This window comes from Hemiscyllium ocellatum, chromosome 11 (genome assembly GCF_020745735.1).
Source record: "Hemiscyllium ocellatum isolate sHemOce1 chromosome 11, sHemOce1.pat.X.cur, whole genome shotgun sequence".
Taxonomy (NCBI): Eukaryota; Metazoa; Chordata; class Chondrichthyes; order Orectolobiformes; family Hemiscylliidae; genus Hemiscyllium; species Hemiscyllium ocellatum.
In genome coordinates, this window is record NC_083411.1 from 88,656,585 (window position 1) to 88,669,502 (window position 12,918).

Below are 12,918 nucleotides of genomic sequence, written 5' to 3' on the forward strand. Positions count from 1 at the left end.
AAATTAGGCAGGAGCTCAGAAATGTGGATTGGACACAGCTATTTGAAGGGAAGTCCACATTTGAGATGCGTGAGGCTTTCAAAGATAGTGCAGGATAGGATGTCCCGTTGAAGGCAAAGAATAGGAAGGGTAAGATTGATGAACATGGAAGACAGGAGAAATTGTATGACTAGCCAAGAGGAAAAGGGAAGCGTACATAAGGTCTAGGCAGCTAAGAACAGAACAGGTCCTGGAGGAATATCGGAAGAGTAGGACAAGTCTTAAACGAGGAATCAAATGGGCTAAAAGGAGTCATGAGATAGCTTTAGCGAGTAGAATTAAGGAGAATCCCAAAGCATTTTATTCTTATATAAGAAGCAAGCAGGTAACTAGAGAAAGGATTGGCCCACTAAAGGATAATGAAGGAAGGCTGTGTGTCAAACCTGAGAGAATGGGTGAGATTCTGAATGATTACTTTGCATCAGTGTTCACTGAGGAGAGGAACATGATGAATGTTGAGATTAGAGATAGAGGTTTGATTAGTCTGGATCACATTGACATAAGTAGGGAAGATCTGTTGGGTAGGCTAGAGGTTATTAAGGTGGACAAATCCCCAGGACGGATGGGATCTATCCCAGGTTGCTGAGGGAGGCGAGAGAGGAAATAGCTGGGGCCCTCACAGATATCTTTGTGGCATCCTTAAACAGAGGTGAGGTGCCGGAGGACTGGAGGGTTGCTTATGTTGTCCCCCTGTACAAGAAGGTTAGTAGGGATATTCCGGGTAACTACGGACCAGTGAGCCTGATGTCAGTAGTGGGAATGTTGCTGAAGAAGGTATATTTAGTTATCTAGTTATATTTAGAAAAGAATGGGCTTCTCAGTGATAGGCAACATGGTTTTGTGTGGGGGAGATCGTGCCTTACCAACTTAATAGAGTTCTTCAAGAAAGTGACCAAGTTGATAGATGAAGGAATGGCTGTTGATGTCATATATATGGACTTTAGTAAGGCGTTTGATAAGGTTCCCCATGATAGACTAATGGAGAAAGGGAAGTCACATGGTGTGCAGGGTGTTCTAGCTAGGTGGATAAAGAACTGGTTGAGCAACAGGAGACAGAGAGTAGTATTTGTAGGGAGTTCCTTGAAATGGAGAAAGGTTACCAGTGATGTTCCACAGGGGTCAGTGTTGGGGCCACTGTTGTATGTAATATACATAATCGATCTGGAAGAGGGCACTGTTGGTATGATCAGCAAGTTTGCAGATGACACGAAGTTTGGTGGAGTAGCAGAAAGCATAAGGGACTGACAGAGAATACAGAAGGATATGGATAGTCTGGAGAGTTGGGCGGAAAAGTGGCAGATGGTTTTCAATCCAGACAAATGTGAGGTGATGCATTTAGGCCAGACTAATTCTAGAGTGAATTATACAATGAACAGAAGAGCCTTGGGATAAGTTGATGGGCAGAGAGACCTTGGAGTGCAGGTCCATTTTACCCTGATGTTTGCTGCACAGGTGGATAGAGTGGTCAAGAAGGCATTGGAAGGGGTAATGAGTATAAGAGCTGGCAAGTCATGTTAAAATTGTACAAGACATTCATTTGGCCGCATTTGGAGTACTGTGTACACTCCTGATCACCACATTACCCAAAAGGATGTGGATGCTTTGGAGAGGGTGCAGACAAGGTTTACGAGGATGTTGCCTGGTATTGAAGGTGCTAGCTATGAAGAGAGGTTGAGTAGGTTAGGTTTATTTTCATTGGCAAAAAGGAGATTGAGGGGGGACCTGTTTGAGGTTTACAAAATCATGAAGGGTGGATAGAGACAAGGTTTTTCGCAGGGTGAAGGATTCAATAACGAGAGGTCACGCTTTCAAGGTGAGAGGTGGAAATTTTAAGGGGGATACACACGGCAAGTACTTCACACAGAGGGTGGTGGGCGTTTGGAATGCATTGCCAGCAGAGGTGGTAGGGGCAGGCACGGTAGATTCATTTAAGATGCGTCTGGACAGGTGCATGAGTAGGTGGGGAGCAGAGGGATACAGATGCTTAGAAATTGGGCAACAGGTTTAGAGAGTACATTTGGATCAGCTCAGGCTTAGAGGACTGCATGGCCTGTTCCTGGGCTGTAATTTTTCTTTGTTCTGAAATGTGCACTGAGCTGCAAGACCGCGAATGGTTGCTTGACTTTGAGTTCATAACATCCCAACTGCACAAGCTGAGCAGTGAATTGCAGGGAAAAGACAGAAATTTAGCACATATTATCAGTATTATGAATGGATTTAAACTGAAACTGCATCTGTGGTCCTCCCAATTAAAATCTTAAACACTTCCCAAGTCAGGAGAAAATATGAGAAAAGCAAACCAAAAGCCAAGACCCAGAAACTTTCTGTACACACCTGAGGAAGTTAGCAGTGCAGTTCAACAGGAAATTTTGGGATTTAGATGTGATGGAACAAATTGTCAAGTTTGTCTCAAATCCAGTCCTTCAAGATGACATTGATGATGGCATGACCAAATTCCATCAGGTGTTTGATTTACAAAGAAGTCGAGTTGAGATGTCAATATTATTAGGCAAAATGTTACTGACCTGAGAGTCAGATAAAGGATCAATGATTTTTGGAGAATTATAAGCAGAGCAAACATTCACCCCATCATTGTGTGCTTTAAAGTAAAAGCTTACTTCGAGTCCGCATACCTCTGTCAGATAGCACACTCCCAAATGAAAATAATCAAATCCAAGTATTGTACCCACCTCACAGCCATTGGATGGACTGTATGTGAATAGCAGTCTCAAACTACAGCCCAGATTGAAGGTACTGGCTGTCACAGGAACTACACTGAGACTTGGTTATTAAAGGACTAAATAAATGTACATTTGCTTTCAGATTTATATGGCAATAAGAATAAACTGTTTATTCCATATTTTCTTCAAGGTAGATCCTGAGTTGCAATTAAATATTTAAAATGATCCTATGTTTAAAAAGGTTGGAGACCCACTATACTTAAAAGACTTTAGTGTGGGGATATATAAAGTTATTCGCTTTAGTAGAAAGGTAATGGGGAGAAACTTTTAAATGTTGATGTTTAGAGAGATTTTATAGTCTTAACTAATGAAAGCTTGAGCAGAATGCTGTCTGGAGTTTAGAAGGAGAAGTGATCTCATTGTAACTTGAAATATTTTACACGGTTTGATACAGTAAATGCTGATAGGTAGTTTACCCTGGGTGGAGAGTCCAGAAGTTAAGGACCACAGTCTTGATCATTTAGAATTGAGACATACAGGAATTTCTTCACTCAGAAGATTATGAATTTTGGAATGTTCTGTTGAAGAGAGAGAGTGCTGTTGACGCTTAGTCATTGAACATTGAGATAGATGGATTTTTGAACTCATCGAGGGAAATCGAGGGATTATAGCAAATTGGGCAGGAAAATGACTTGAGGTCAAAGATCAACCATGATCTTATTGAATGACAGAGCAGGCTCAAGGAGCTATATGACCTGCTCCAGCTCAAGATAGTGCTAATGCTCAGGGCAATAATATCTTCCCCGTCAGTATCCTAAATAGGGCTAGACTCTCAACTGTCACAGCAAATCAATATGTAGAAAATACAAAACAATGAAGTTGAGTAAGGGAATGAAAGAAACAGTGGGTGTACAAACTCAATGAAGCAGTCTTTCAGGAAAGATACAGGAGAGGGAGCTAAGAGGAACATGAGTCATCATTCAGGAGAACTAAGAAACAAATCTAGAACATGGAATGAACAAAAAGTAATGTTACAAATGCTGAACCATAGAAACAACAACAATTACTTATATTTGTACAGTTTCTTTATTGTAATAAATGTCCCAATGTGCCCCAAAGGAGCAAAGTAAACACCTCATAAAGCAATGTTGTGCCTGCTCATAAAAGTAGGTTTAAATTTAAGGTCTTAAACGATGAAAGCGAGATAGAGGCGGAGGAGTGTAGAGAGGGAATTTCAGAGCTTGGGAGCTTCTGGCCTGGACAACTGAAGATGTACAACTAAAGGAATACTCAATTTTTACCCATTATTGGTAATGACAATAAACTCAGCGCATGTTGCTAAAGTGTTCCTGGCATCCAGAACTTGAGCTGTAGATAGAACTCACTCACTGGAATTGACAAATAGCTTGTTTTTAAGGACAGTGCAAAGATGGATAGTTCCCCATCCTTACACCTTTTAATTGTGCGGATATAGATGTCTTTTTAAAAAGATCAAACATGTTTCAACTCCTTGAGAGCTGCATCTCTCAATAACAGAAAAAAATGTGCTTTTCTGGAAATTCTCTACAGATGTAGAGCTAAATCATACATTTTGTTTTGCTAAGTGTCAATTTTCCATCACAAGACCAAATGAGATTTCTTGTTGTATCTTATCAAACTAGTTTCATTAATGACCTACCACCTACCCTGGTGTCCCTCTTATCCATTCAAACCCCATCTTACCACATGCTGTTCCTGGAACAACTCACCAACCAGTAGATATTTGCCAGAAATCAGCATCCTTGATGCCTGTGCCACCTTTAACAGGTTGCTGTGTAATGAGACAATTACTGGATATCTGACATTGTGCCTCATTGACGGTATAAAAGTATAGCACCCACAAAGTCATATTGCTCATTGATTGTCAAGGGGATCAAAGGTCATGGGGAGAAAGCGGGAAAATGGGGTTGAGAAACTTGTCAGCCATGATTGAATATTAAAGTAGAATTGATGGGCTGAATGGCCTAATTTCTGCTCCAATGTCTTATGGCCTCATGGTCTCATGGCACTTGGTCAACATGGCTGACAGTCCATCGCACATACACTCCCATGGACATCTCAAATTTCAAATCTGATGTTGATCTTGTTTTTGCCCTTTAATTCTGCTGCTCCTTTAACAAGGCTCTGGTGTCCTTGGCTTTTTTTCAGAGAAGTCCATGATCAATGGGTTTTAGAGTCAGTTTGATTATAGATAGCATATGCCTCAGGCAAAAGGCTTTTAAATTAAAAAAAACACTTGTACAATGAAAGGGGAGTGGCCAGTCCACCCAGCTCAGCTTTTCCCTGATTTGCTTTGATTTGTTTAGCAGTCTGGCTATTCACTCAAAGCAGTCAAGCTGCTGGACCCAAAGAAGCAGGCTCATGCTGATCCTCCACTCTCCCTGATGTCTCTCCTGTAAGACCCTGTGTTTGATTTTACCTTTTGTGCCAAGGGGTTTTTATGGGGATTGTTGCAAGTATTGGGAACAAAAACTATACTTGATTTGAGTCATATTGGGAACAGCCTCTTTAAGTTGGGATGATCTGTTGGGTTTTCTGATAGAATACTGAATAACCTAACCTATTATCTTTTATTTATTTTTCAGTTGGTAATCTTGTTTTGTTTAGAACTAAGTGGTTTGACCAGCTGCATCATTCCTGGAATATCCATGTTACACCTACTTAAAATAACTAGGGAAGTTAGGGTCTGGGCCACTTTCTTGAAATGTTTTGAGGGAGTCTGGCCTGGTCCATAGCCGATTGGGGGCTCTTTGCAGGATTTGTTCTATAGTTCCAAATTGGGATTAGGATTGTTGGACTCAAATGCAGCGAGTGGCAGGTGTTAGTACCTTGTTCTGGGTATTGATTTTGGTTGGTTTAAACAGTGCTTGGGATATCAATAGCTCTCGCAAGGTTTGTGAAGGTTTGTAGCTCAGGTTGAGGTTTAGGGTGTAGGTTTGCTCGCTGAGCTGTAGGTTTGATATCCAGACGTTTCATTACCTGGCTAGGTAAAATCATCAGTGGCGACCTCCAAGTGAAGCGAAGCTATTGTCTCCTGCTTTCTATTTATATCTTTCTCCTGGATGGGGTTCCTGGGGTTTGTAGTGATGTCATTTCCTGTTCCTTTTCTGAGGGGTTGATAGATGGTATCTAGATCTATGTGTTTGTTTATGGCGTTGTGGTTGGAGTGCCAGGCCTCTAGGAATTCTTTGGCATGTCTTTGCTTAGCCTGTCCCAGGATAAATGTGTTGTCCCAGTCGAAATGGTGTTTTTTTTTTCATCTGTGTGTAGGGCAATGAGGGAGAGAGGGTCGTGTCTTTTTGTGGCTAGCTGGTGTTCGTGATATCCTGGTGGTTAACCTCTCCCTCGTAGCCCTACACACGATTGAAAAAAAACACCATTTCGAATGGGACAACACATTTATCCAGGGACAGGCTATGTAAAGACATGCCAGAGAATTCCTAGAGCCCTGGCACTCCAACCACAATGCCATAAACAAACACATAGATCTAGATACCATCGATCAACCCCTCAGGAAACGAATAGGAAATTACATCACCACAAACCCCAAGAACCCCATCCAGGACAAACATATAAATAGAAAGTAGGAGACAACAGCTGCCCTTCACTTGGAGGTCACCACTGATGATGTTACCTAGCCAGGTAATGAAACGTCTGGATATCAAACCTACAGCTCAGCAAGCAAAACTACACCCTAAATATCAATAGCTCTTTCAGTCACCAGGAGTTTTCTGGGGGTGGAAGAAGTGACTTTGGAGGCTTTACAAAAGATGATTAATGTCAAGCTGCTGGAATGAGCAGACAAGCTGGGATTGGAGCTGCCTCCTTCCGTGAGGAAAGGAGAAATAATTACAGCAATATCTCAGCATGTACATTTGATGGAAATACCACCAGAATCTTTAGAGATGACTAAAAGTCATTTGAAAATGAAGCAGCTTGAGTTAGAGGCAAAATACAAGGAAAGGTCAACCGAAATGAAACAGTTTGAATTACGATTAAAAGCAGAAGAGAGAGAGAGAAAAGAAGAGCAGGCGTTTGAACTTCAGACATTGGCACTTGGACAGAAGTTCAAAAATTCGCTTCCTGAAGTAGTGAGAACTCATGGGGAAGAGCAGAGAGTTAAAACAGCACGATTAGCAGCTGAAATGGCTGACAGTTATGAGTTGGGCTATAAATCAAAGTTTGGCTTCCAAGATCAATTTCAATCCCTGAGGGATACAAATTGGGGAAAAGAGAAATCCTCGCATGGAAAGGGAAAGGTAGATCTCAGTGAAGATCATAAGGATAACTTAGCACAGGGTAAAAAGGAAACCATTGAAGGGGAAAGAGAGGTTAAAAACCTCTGGTGTTTTCATTGCAATAAAATAGGCCACATGAAATCAGTGTTGGTGGGGTGTGAAGCTACATGTTGGAAAATAGGATAAGCCAGTGAATTTTGTTGGAGTGGTAACAGAAAGCACAGTGACGGCTATAAAGCTGCACCACCTGGTCGGAGGTTAGTTAAAGAAGAAGTGCCTGATCTTCGTAAACCAGACACCTGTGAAGGTACCGTTTACTCACATAGGCCAGGAGCAGCAGGTAAAGAGGTTACAATGTTAAGAGATACAGGATCCTCTCAGTTCGTGATGTTGAAAGATGAAGAGATATGTACCTCTGAAGGTCTATTACCAGAAAATATACTAGCAACGGGAATTCACGATGAGACATGAAGTGCTCAGTTATGTAAAGTGAGGTTAGAGTGTCCAGTGAAGAGTGGAGAAGTTGTGGTAGGAGTACTGGACAAACACGCAGCTTCAAGAATACAATTAGTTCCTGCTAAAGATATAGATGGTTCACAGGTAGGAGTGCTGCCAGTGGAAACTCAGGCAACCAAACTATAGAAGGACATGTATCCTGGAATTTTTCCAGAATGTGTGGTAACAAGATCACAAAGTCACCAGCTGAAATAGGAGAATTCAAACAGTACAGATAAGAATGTTGAAGCGGAATTAGCAGAGATCCCGTTTGATCAGATGGTTGGCACAAACCAAGAATAGACAGATGACACAGAAGACATCTTTAGCTCAGATAGATAACTGAGTTACAGCAGAATGATGAAAATTTAAAGCAATTTTATCACAAAGCATACACAGTAAAAGAATCCAAATGTATTCCTGAATGTTATTATCTTAAAAATTATGTCTTAATGAGGAAATGAGGACCATCAGATATTCGGGGAGATGAGAAATGGGCAGAAGTTCATCAAGTCGTATTGCCAGTGGGTTATGGAAAGGAGGTGTTACAGGTGGCGCATGAACAACCAGTAGGGGGGTCATTTAGGAGTGAGAAAAACTCAAGCTAAAATACAAAAACATTTTTACTGGCCTGGACTGCACGAGGATGTAGTTGAATTTTGCCAGATATGTCATACATGACAGGTAATTGGAAAACAACAGGCGGTAATAAAACTCTTACCTTGAATACCCATTCCTGCATTTCAGGAACCTTTTACAAGTGTCTTAATTGCATAGGATCCCTACCTAAAATAAAAAGTGGGAATCAGTATTTGCTAACAATCATGGATGAGTCCACTAGAGTTCCAGAGGCCATTCCACTACGCAATATCACAGCTAAAAGAATTGTAGAGGAATTACTCAAATCTTTCACTAAATACAGACTACCCACAGAGATATGAACAGATCAAGGGTCAAACTTCGCATCAAAATTATTCAATGAAGTTACCGACAGTTTAGGAATAAAACAATTCAAAGCTAGTGCATACGAAAAGAGATTTCCGGAAGCACTAGAAAAGTGACATCAGACATGAAAGCCCATGATGAAGATTTATAGCCAAGACTATCCAGCTAATTTGGATAAGGGAATTCTGTTTGTACTTTTTGCGATCAGAGATGCACCAAATGTATCAAGCAAATTCAATCCATTTAATTAGTTTTTGGGCATGAATTGAAAGGACCGCTAAAATTGATTAAGGAGAAATTGGTAAGTCAGAATTCAAAGAACACATATTTGGATGATGTGTCAAATTTTCAGGAAAGATTAAAAGGAGCTGGAAAGTTGGCTGGACAGAATTTAAAAGTATCGCAGCATACAATGGAACAGGAAGCAGACAAGAAATCAAAAATTCATTATTTTGCTGTCGGAGGTAAAATGTTAGTGTTACTTCCAGTGACAGGTGAACCTTTTAATGCAAGGTTTAGTGGGCTTTGTCAAGTCGAAAGGAAATTGAGTGAGATGAACTATTTGGCAAGCCATCGAGACAGAAAGAAATCTCACAGAGTGTGTCATGTGAATATGCTCCAAAGATATTTTGACAGGGAAGGAAAGCCAAAGGAGACTGTGTTATTGGTTACAACACAGAGTGAAGAACCAAGTTCAGAGAATGCTGAATTGGGTATTCCTCAAACTAAATCAGACAATAACGTGGTTGTCAAAAATTGGGATAAAGCATTGAGTTACCTTCCAGGGCAAAATTGAAGTGATCTAAAAGGGTAATTACTATCACATGAGGAGTAATGTGGAACTAAGCTGGGAAGTACTAATCTAATTATACATGATGTAGATATAGGAGATGTTATTCCGAATAAGCAATATCCTTATAGGCATAATTCTCTAAAGGTGGCACAGGTTCAAAAGTATATTGAATGCATGCTCTAAGACAAGTGAGTTATAGTGACTGGAGATCATACATAGTAATGGTGCCAAAACCAGATGGTATCTGACAGCAAAGGCAATGCAGGTACAAAGACTGATGCACGTTCGATTCCGTGCTTGGAAGACTGTGTTGAAAAGGTGGGACAAGCAACGTATATTTCTAAGTTGGACTTGCTCTGAGGATACTGGCAGGTACTGTCGCCCAAAAGACCAAAGATGATTTCGGCTTTTAAAATGCCAAATGGACTGAATCAGTTTGAAGTCATGCCATTTGGTATTAAACATGCACCAACCACATTCCAGTGACTAGGCAAAAGTGAGGACTGCAGATGCTGGAAACCAGAGTCTAGATTAGAGTGGTGCTGGGAAAGCACAGCAGGTCAGGCAGCATCTGAGGAGCAGGAAAATCGCCATTTCGGGCAAAAGCCCTTCATCCTGTGACTAACCAGTAAAGTCATTGCCAGACTACTCAGTTGTGTTGTATATGTAGATGACCTGGTGATTTATTATCACATGAAAGGAATATTTGCAACATTTATCAGAAGTTTTCAATTGACTTCAGGGCCGTGTTATTGGATACAGACAAATGGCCACATGGGATGCAAAATCAAAGGTAACTGGGGAGTTTCCCATACCATCGACAAAAAAAGAGCAGTACTACAGTTCCTAGGATTGAGTGTATTTTATTGAAAATTTGTACCAAATTCTGGCAGTGTGGCTGCTACATTCAATGAATTACCAAAAAAAAGGCAAGGAATTTCAGTGGACAGTGGACTGTCAGAAGGCTTTGATAGCCTGAAAGCTGTGTTACCACTGCCCCGGTATTAGCCACACCTAATTACGCAAAGCCATTCAAGGTGGCTATCAATGCGAGCGATGTGGGTATCGGTGCTGTGCTCTTGCAGGAAGACGATGAGAAGATAGAAAGACCTAATGGGTATTTCTCCAGGAAATTGAATATTCATCAGCAGAAATATTTGACCATGGAGAAGGAGACTTTGAGCTTGGTATTGGCATTACAACATTTCAATGTTTATGTTACCAATAATGTATCTGAGACAATCATATACACTGACCATAACTCATTGGAGTTTGTGGACAATTATAAGGACACAAATGCCAGACTATTTAGATAGAGCTTGTTGTGACAGCCATTCAATTTGAAAGTCGTGCATGTGGCAGGACGAAAAAATGTGATTGCTGACACATTGTTGAGATTTGAATGAGAAATGGATGTGTTCACTGGCAGGGGTAAAACAGACTGAAACAGAATGTAGTTGTGTCTGTTTGCATGTTTATAGTCAATGTAATGTATATGGGTGTTGTAGTGTACTAACAATTTAGGATTAAGGGGTTTTAAAATTAAGCCATCTTTGGATATTGATGGTTCATTTTTTAAGGTATGATGATGCTGCTCCTTTAACATGGTTATGTTGTCCTCGCCATTTTTTTCAGAGGGGTCGTAAAACACACTTACTCTGAAAAGTCTAAGTTTGAAGGGTTTAAGGGCCGGTTTGATTATATCTAACAGTTACTGCCTCAGACAAAAGGCTTTTCAGTTTAAAAAAAACTATTTTACAATGAAAGGGGAGTGGCCAGTCCACCCAGCTCAGCTTTTCTTTGGTTTGATTTGGTTTTGGGCAGTCTGGCTATTCACTGAAAGCAGCCAGGCAGCTTTAAAGCTGCTGGACCCAAAGAAGCAGGTCCATGCTGATTCACTCTCTCTGACTTCTCTCCTGTAAGAACTTTTGTTTGATTTTTACCTTTTGTGCCAAGGGATGTTTATGGGGATTGTTGCAAGAATTGGGAATAGTATCATTAAGTTGGGATGATTTGTTGGGTTTTCAGATATGTAAAAGCATTCGGTTTTCTGTACTCTTTTGTTTGTGTTTCATTCGGTAATCTTGTAAATAAATTCTGTTTTGTTTAAATTTAAGTGGTTTGACCAGCTACATCATTTCTGGAATATCCACGTTACACCTGCTTAAAGCAACTAGGAAAGTTAGGGTCTAGGCCACTTCCTTGAAATATTTTGACGGAGTCTGGCCTGGTCCATAACAGTCCACTTTCTGTGCAGCTGTAACTTTGTATGCCTTGCTCTGTTCATTTGCCCTATGATTTGTGTGTCCTTGCATCTGCCTGTATTGCAAGTAAAACAAACCTTTTCACTGTACGTAGGTACATGTGACAGCAATAAATCTATTCATTCAAATCAAATTTTCTAATTCCAGTCACTTTTTAAACACCAGTTTACCTGTGCAATTTACCTGTCCTTATCTACATCCTGACTAATCCCTCTCTCTAAATGCCTGTCACTCTGTCCTCAATGCCCACTGGACACCACAGCTTGTCATTGTCCAGTACAGGCAAGTAATCAGACAAGTCAAAACATGAGCTTTTGTTGACAGACAGCAAAAGGGAACACAAAGAAAATGAATAAAGGCTACAGGTGCTGGCATCTTAACCAACACCTATTTAACATTCCACAATGTTCTGTGGCAACCAGCTCTCATTGACTGGAACCCCGTAGGTGTCCATCAGGCTCTGTCTGACTTGTAACACCTAATGCAGCTGAGCTCTGTCATGCACAAGGACAGTTTCCTCCTCTGTGATGTCCCGGTCCTTCTCCTCAGAACACTGTTCTTTTCTCCCGATTCCCCAGCATCCCCTTATTGCTGCTCTAATCATGGTATCGCATGCCAGGCCAAAGCTGCACAATCTGTCCAGATGAGAGCGAAAGCCGTCACTCCCAAGCTTTAGAACTGCATCTTCAGTAGCCCAACTGTCTGCTCCACCATAGTCCTAGTCACAGCATGGGCACCAAAACAGTGAAGGTGCTGTGTTGGCTGAGTGACCAATATATTACATCAGAAAAGAAGTGACTGCTGTGTTCTGACCCTCTTCAACCATTCAACTTTTCATTACATGCAGAAGTGTCCCTCATCACACTTGCATCTTGTATCATAAACTGACGACATCCTTTTCCCACAGCACTCTTGGAAGTTTCAGAACTAATGGGATGCTTTTGGCCAGCATTCACCTCTTCGTTTTCTTTGCTGCTAATTTCTGCATCGTTCAGCTGCCAGCAGTAAGTTTGCAAGCAGCAATGACATGGTTTAAATTAGATTACTTTTTTTAGATCAGATTACTTACAGTGTGGAAACAAGCCCTTCAGCCCAACAAGTCCACACCGACCCTCTTCACCTAATACTACAGGCAATTTAGCATGGCCAATTCACCTAACCTGCACATTTTTTGGACTGTGGGAGGAAACCCATGCAGACAGTGGCAGAACGTGCAAACTCCACACAGATAGTCACCTGAGGTAGGAATTGAACCTGGGTCTCTGGCGCTGTGAAGCAGCAGTGCCAACCACTGTGCCACCATGTCGCCCATTACATTTGAAGCCTCATCATTAGCATTCTACATGCATTGGAAGCAGGAAAAGAAATTAATAGAAACTAATTGTAGTTGGAGTTTGCAAATATATGCTTCTTGTATTTGTCTT